We start from the raw sequence: 8,096 nt of genomic DNA, 5'->3' as shown, positions 1-8,096 counted from the left end.
CGGATCACTATAGCTAAGCGAAAGTACGTAAGGGTGCAATAAAAATTGAGGAAATGAGCTTGAAGTTTTACAGTCGTACTTGCAATCATACTCTGAAAACATTTCCTTCCCACATTCTGGCTCATCAGCATCTCTATATCCTTTTTCTACTTCTCTTTTATTCCAAATTCTTCGCAGTTTTCTTGATAATATTCTCTGCTTTCAAGTCTGGTATCCTGCATGAGTTCCTAAGTCATGCAACAAATTTGCAAGGCTATAATTTCGGTACCATAATTTCCATCTTGAGTCGCCAAAGCATCATAGCGACATCATTTTAAGTCCACTGATGTGGAGTAACGGTTAGCGTGTCTGACCGTGAAACGAGCGGGTTCAGGTTCAAATCCTGGTTGGAGTTTTTCCGTGGTTTTCCTTCAATCAATTGAAGCAGAATTGCTGGGTAACTTACTTCTGGCGTTGGATTTCTGACTCACTTCGTCATCATTAATTCACATATCATCCATACAATAGCCGGGTTAAGTTCATGGTGTGGCGTGCTGAACTTGTACAAGAGCTCGGCCGTTCAGCTACCCAACCATTCACAGAATAGGAGTGGTAAGCACAATAAGCCTCAGACTGCAGTGCAAGCCTTTGGGTCCCTCCTCCGTACAAGGTTAAAAACAGATAATAGGCTACTTATTTTTAACCCTACATAGACTCCGCATAACAACTTGAGCCGTTGTTGCCTGAACGCGAAAGCGGTAGACTGCAGAAGCTATTAAAAAAACTGTTGACCCAAAATTCACGTAAATAAAACCAAACCAGCCTAAAGACACGAATGCAAACCAACGCACATGTTGATGCCGAAAACATCAAAGGCTGGCACTAGCCTTGAACACCACCCTAGATCGTAGAAATATTTCTATGATCTAGGACATCATCTACGTTTTAAGGGATTGTATAATCCAATGCGACAATAGAAAGTGCTGTAAATGCATCTATCATGCCAGAGCCTCTGATCATTCACAACTGCTAAAGAGTGCACGAAACGGGATTGTAGAATCCAATGCGACAATAGAAAGTGCTGTAAATGCATCTATCATGCCAGAGCCTCTGATCATTCACAACTGCTAAAGAGTGCACGAAACGGGATTGTATAACGAGCTTAGCTGTTAAGAATTAAAACAAAGCTCACAGAATTGCAGACTAGACGTCTATAAACCTTACCAATGTTTATTACGATGTACCGAAGTACATATGATATTTCAGTGCAGAAATTCTGCGTCATCATATGATGATGGAAGAGTGGAACAGAGAAAAATTCTCTCCGGCACTGGGATTCGAACCCGGGTTTTCAGCTCTACGAGCTGACGCTCTATCCACTAAGCGACACCGGATTCCCATCCCAATGGCGGATCGAATCCTCTCAGTTATTCCGTCGGATCCCGACTCATAACGAGTGCATCTCTGCACATGTGTGGACATTGTGTCAACTGTCATACATCTATGACGCAGTGCATGAGGGTAGGCCACTAGAAGGAACCCAAGAGGTGGAACTTGAACTGAGAGGATTCGATCCGACATCGGGATGGGAATCCGGTGTGGCTTAGTGGATATAGCATCAGCACGTAGAGCTGAAAACCCGGTGCCGGAGAGAATTTTTCTCTGTTCCACTCTTCCATCATCTTACCATTGTTGCCAATTAGAAACCAAAACCTGACCCAAATCCATTTTAAGATTTACTTTATTCAACAAATAAGGGACAAAATCAGTCTGAAACATGTAGCTTTTTTTTTTTCGGAGACTGTCCCGAAAATCGAGGAAATTACAATAAGAGCCTTTCTTTTGTTTTTAACAATCTATGTTGGTAGAACTGTAGGAGTCGGCCATTGCCATACTTCACTTTGTCGATTATTGTACATGTGAATGATAAGTAGGACCTGGTGTTTGAAACACGACTATAAAAAAAGGTGATTATTTGGAGCAGTATATGTAAAAAGCTATATACTGTAATTTAATACATAGCTACTGTAGATAATGTCTTAAGATTCAATGAAAATTTCTGCATTTTAGATTCTAATCTAATATCAATAGTCATAATATCCAAAATATGGGGAATGCACTTAACTCATTAACATTATCTGCCTTTATGTTATACTTCAATAGATTCTATGAATTGATTGATGCAGTTGAATGTGTATTGTTAAGTTTTCATGTAATGTTTATTCCGGAGAATAGTCCTAACAAAGTAATCTGAGTAACATACTTTTGAGGTTACGGTTGTTAGTCTTTTCATATGTAAATATATTTCTGGTTACAATAATGGCTTACCGCCCACCTTTTAGTAAAATTACCCTTTAGTACAAATAATGGTGAAACTAGAGCTAAGGTTGTGCCGATGATTTCGGAAGTGAAAATTGTTGATTCAAGGTAGAGCATCCAGCCGCCACAGAACGCATATTGAACATTTTTATCACTGCCAATGTGGTGCTAGTCAACACTTTTATTAGTCACAACACATTTCAATTTTTACTGCATTATATATGGAATTATCACTGCGTTAACACGTTGATTAATGCACAAAACATACACTAATGAACTAAATGCAATTATGTAATTATGAAGAATGGAGACAGAGTCGCCTACCATCACGTTCCACTTCTTTCACAAGGTGGCTCCCAACATGACGTAGACCAAGGGGGGCATCATTAGCAAACGAAATGATACTAAACGTGAGGAATGTTACTGCTGTTGTGTAGTATTATGTGACAGGTTAGGTTATATTAGGTGTGTATTATGTGACTAGGTTAGGTTAGGTATGTAGTATGTATAGTAGACCTTCGAACCTTCAGGGGGCAGACTGTAATTCTGACCATTATTTGGTAATTGGAGAATAAAGAGAAAGATTCAGTAGCCAAGCGAGTAGAGCAACAAGTTAATATTACGATATTCAATATTCCAAAATTAAAGGACGAGGAAACTAAGCAACATCATTATCAGGTCGAAATTTCAATTAGGTTTGCCGCTTTAGGATGTTCAGACGAAGTTGAGGAAGAATTAGATGTTAATAGCGTGTGAAAAAATATCACAGATAATATCTATCAAAATTGCATCCGAGCAGAGCACAGGTTATTATGAAACCGTGGTTTGATGAAGATTGTTCCATGGTAGTAGAAAGAAGGGAACAGGCAAAATTGAAATTCTTACAGGATCCAATTAAGGCAAATAAAGATATTTATTTAAATGAAAGACAGGAGGCAAATTGTACACTTAGGAATAAAAAGAGAGATTACTTGAAGGAAAAACTGAATGAGGTAGAAACAAATAGTAGGAATAAGAACATTAGAGATTAATATAAGGGAATAAAGGAATTTAGGAATGGATATCAGGCAAGTGTAAATGTGGTTAAGGATGAGAATGGTGACTTGCTTCCAGATTCTCATTCAATCCTGAACAGATGGAAAAACTATTTTGGGCAACTACTAAATATACATAGGCCAAATAGAAATGATCGAGATGAAATTCAAATACAAATGGCTGAGCCATTTATACCCGAACCCTCACTTTCTGAAGTCGAAATTGCGATAGAAAATCTGAAAAATTACAATTCTCCAGGTACAGATCAAATTTCATCAGAATTAATACAAGAGGGTGGGAGTGCACTATGTAGCGAAATTTATAAACTTGTACTTACTAGTTGGGAAAAGGAAATTGTACCAGAACAATGGAAGGAGTCCATAATTGTACCTATTTTTAAGAAGGGGGACCAGACTAACTGTGCTAACTTTCGACGAATATCACTTTTGTTGAATTCGTACAAAATTTTGTCCAATGTTCTTTTGAGAACATTAACTCCATATGTAATTGAAATTGTTGGGGATCATCAGTGTGGTTTTAGGCGTAATAGATCGACTATTGATCAGATTTTTTTGTATTTGACAGATAAGCTTATTGGAGAAAGAATGGGAGTATAAGGGTACAGTACATCAATTAATTATTCATAGATTTCAAAACGGCATATGACTCAGTTAAGAGAGAAATTCCTTGTTAATATTTTACAGATTTTTCTATTTACTATGGTATTAATTTTTATTGTTATTTTCTTTGTGTGTAAAATATCCACTATTGTTTATAGTAATTTATCTGGAATATTTCGTAATTCTATGATTTGAAACAACTTCTATCTGTCTAGGGTATCAAAGGCTTTTTCAAAAGCTAAAAACAACAGATGTGTGTCTAGATTCTATTCTGCCTTTTTTCCTATCAATAATTTCAAGAGTGAATGTTGCAACTGTGCATGATTGAACCTATTGGGAGCCATTTTGTTCTTTAGACATGAACTTTTCTAAATACTGTTATAATTTTTTGTTAAAAATTTAAGTATAAATTTTATAGCATATATTAAGTATCCTGTTACTTCTGTTGGAGGATCGAGGATTTGTGAAACATCTTCATTGGGCTTTACTGTTGGCCAGTCTCTTCATCTCACTCCAATTCTTTCCCACTCTCTTACATTCCTCCCCAACTATTTTCTTCCACGTTTTCTTTAGACGATCATGTTTTTGAGCACCTTGAGGATTTCTAATAAAGTGCCAATTTTTCAAATACTCCAGTGGGTTTTTTTAATATACTACGGTATGTCCATTTCAGCGCCATTTTCTCTCCTTTATTTGAATTTCAATTGGCTGTACATTTCTTATGATACCCAGGCATCTTATGTTGATAATTCGATGTAGAAAGTGGTTCTAAAGACTTAAAGTTGATTGATAATCTTTTGGGTAACTTTCCATGTTTCACATCCATAATGAAGTACACTTGATATTAAAAAGTCGTAATTTGGTGTTTCTGGAAATATTTCGGGTCTTCCACAGAGGACACATTGAATAAATGCCCAGTTTGCTTTCTTTATACGACACTTTATGTCTTCCTTTGCCCCTCCATCTATGTTAATAATAATCCAGAGGTTAGGAAGGAATCTACCTGTTCAGTCAGTATCTCTTCTTTTTATAAATATTAGGATTCACTCTTTATATCTTTCTGCTTATGTTCTGCATCACTTTCTCTAATAATTTTATTTAAGGTTTGCAGATTATTAGCTCACAACACCATCCTGATAGTGGGGCTGCATCTACAGCCTTCAGCAGGTTGGTTTTCTGTCAGGGTTTCCTCTCTTGACCTTCGAAGACTCTTCTTCACTGCAATGTAGCAGTTTTCCTCTTCTAAAATCCACAAAAAAATAGAGTGCCCCTTCTGCCAAGTATACTGTATTGAAGGACTTCTTCACTGTATTTGCCATTGAGGTCTTTACCGTAACCCTGGTAAGGTGACCTCACAACTGACATCATGTGAAGAACTCCATTTTCATATAAATACGTGCATATTGCTAAGTTTTGTGCAACCCTGCATTTTGTAGCCTGTACATAGAACTGCGGTACCTGTTTCCAGGAGATTTCAGTGCAAGGATATGTGTGAAATTTCTGTACCTCCAGAGTGTGCAATTTCTTAATTCAAAATAGGCAACTCTGTTTATTTTATTTTGTTACCAAAGAACGTCAGGACAAATATTTAAGGTGTTAGTGTTGAAAGCACAACATTTTATTAATGACACCGCTGTTGTAGAATTCCTGAGGAGGAAATATGGGGGATATTTCGGAGTTCCCACAGTAAAACAAGACCATTAGATACATACATAGTGTAAGACCTGAATCCGCAAGCCATTTTTAGCTGCACTTTGTGACCTAACCTAGTATGACAGGCACACTACTGCCATTTGCATTTAAGGTATGATTATGAGTACTGTGTTATGGAATTCATTGTGAATGTGTGGGATTGCAAAGCTTCGTATAAATAAGGGGCAGGTGACTCATCTGGTATATACAGACCCAGAAACAAAATTTGAACCACCTGAATTTTACAAATTCCAGTTATAGCATGCTCAGTAATCACTGACCATGTGCAGTAATTATGTTATAACTGAAACTTGGAAAATTCAGGTGGCCGAAATTTTGTTTCTGAGTGTATAGCTACCTTTGGAAGTTGTCAGGCAAAATGTTTGAGCTCAAAATTATATGTACGTGTATATGCTGTTATAATTACTTTTATTATCCTGTTTACTGGTAAATATATTATTTGATTGGTCAGATACATGTCCCTTTCAAGATGTATATTACAACCGTGAATTTGACCTGAACCATTGTTCCTTTTGTTGATTATATGACAATTAATTAGAAGAGGTACAAATTGGGTTCTTTCCATTGTGCGTTAATGTATGAGGAATTTACAGCTTTTAAAAGATTGGTTCTATCTTCTTCTTCGGTTGAACAGCATTGTGGTGAGGAGGGATTCCTACTTCTGGAGTTATCACAAGTGGCCACATCTGCATGACTTCCTCTTTTCTTCGTTTTTTTTGCTCACCTGAAGATGAAGATAGAACCAATCTTGAAAATGCTGGATTTCCTCTTTCTTTAATGGCAGTGGAAAAGGTCCCATCTAAACCTCTTCTAAATAATTCACCATTGTTTTCTCCAAATTTATATGAATGTTGAACAATTGCGTTTACATGCAGTAAAATTAACTTGCTGATTCCCTTAAAGGGAATTATACAAATTAATATAGAACCAAAATCCATGTTAATTTCAGCTTGCAGTAGCTGAAGTATCAAAGCACTTCTGTCCTCATTGTGCTTTAACTGGATTGCATAATGTATCTCTTTCTGTAGTTAATAATCAGGGCGCGGATTTTAATGACCTAAAATTTTGATAAAAATAAACAATCCTATACATAAGTAGTAAAAATCCTACCTCAAATTAAAAGCTCTCCTCTCCATTGCAATAGATGATAGTGTACATCCAAAGATTCTGGAATGTGAACAATCTGCAGTTGTTGGCAAGGAATTGTTATACATTGAGAAGCTTCTTTCCACATCCTCGCTGACTGCAAGAGCATACAGATCTCGTATTTTTTCTCTGCTTCTGTGCAATGTTCATTTGCGGTGGGCGTGGCTAACGAGAAAGACAGGCTATGGCGTGACGTCACATTCTTAGTCCTAACATGACCAACATTGAACAAATTTATATACCGGTATAAATGCACGTTTAACATGAGTTTAATATAGCAATTCCTTTGTTTTTTAGAACTTTGAAAATGTATTTATATTAGGTGATTGTCAAGATGGCCATGACTAGACCATGATAACCACGTGATTTTGAATCGTGCCGAAGCTTGTCTCTCTCATTAGCCACATGCGGTAGGGAGCTGAGGCGATGGGAGGAAAGTTGTAATGCTTTTCAGTATGCTGATGCCCACATTGTAAGATAAGCCACTTGAAATTTAATGGCCACTGACCTCAGAGATATAATCCGAGATCTGTACTTGACGAGTGACAGATCACTGGGTGTTAATTTTTCTTGTGTTTGTGCTATGTTAAAGCTTTCTCCTGAGAGTTCTTTAACGATTGTGCACAAAATGTTGTATCCTGGATTTTTGTCTAACACAGTTCCTTTGTTTGAAAGACAGAGTGTACAACAACTTCATATCACAGTCTAGAATATACAGTCACGAAGCTTAATACTTACTAAATATGGAAACGTAAACATTTGAAATATGCATCCATAGATAGTTGCTCACCACCAGGATCACTACTATCGCCTCATCACAGACTCTTTCCCTAGCAGACCATAAAATGTATTGTACTTTCGATATCGTGTTCTTTTGAAAAAATTAACACCTTCCTTCCACTATTGAAATATGAAATACATAAGATTTATATATTATTTTCATAAAATATATATTATATTCTATAAACTCTCCTTCCTGGATCTTTCGGAAGGATAACTCTAACCTATTTTTCTTACAATTTATAGTACTACAAACGTCTCCTTGTCCCATATTATTTTTCAAATTATTGTATTTTAGCCATTTACAGTTATTACAACCGAAAACGAACTTTCCACAAAAATGCGAAATACGGCACAGCCAATGCTTTTTCGATCTGTACCAGGCCATAATGTTTGTTCGGGTTTTCTATTTCAGTGTATGGAGCTCAGTGAAATATTATATTATAACTTTATTGCTTAGCATTGCTAAGCTTTATTTAGTGTAATGTGTTATAAGTTCCGTTT

At 36.5% G+C, this 8,096-nt stretch overlaps 1 protein-coding gene across 2 annotated transcripts in view; it reads left to right on the top strand.

Moving 5' to 3' along the window:
• The first annotated feature begins 1,851 nt into the window (after nt 1-1,851).
• Nucleotides 1,852-8,096, top strand: part of LOC138714852 (NIF3-like protein 1) — a 42,109-nt gene continuing 35,864 nt past the window's right edge. Inside the window, exon 1 of one of the 2 annotated variants that reach the window (XM_069847052.1) lies at nt 1,852-1,946. The gene's annotated coding sequence lies outside the window, so the exon portion shown is untranslated. The remainder of the gene's footprint in view (nt 1,947-8,096) is intronic. The other variant, XM_069847051.1, reaches the window with a different exon arrangement.

The sequence above is a fragment of the Periplaneta americana genome, chromosome 15 (assembly GCF_040183065.1).
Source record: "Periplaneta americana isolate PAMFEO1 chromosome 15, P.americana_PAMFEO1_priV1, whole genome shotgun sequence".
NCBI lineage: Eukaryota > Metazoa > Arthropoda > Insecta > Blattodea > Blattidae > Periplaneta > Periplaneta americana.
Note: the sequence above shows the minus strand (reverse complement) of the source record. Positions and strands in the feature narration are given on the sequence as shown.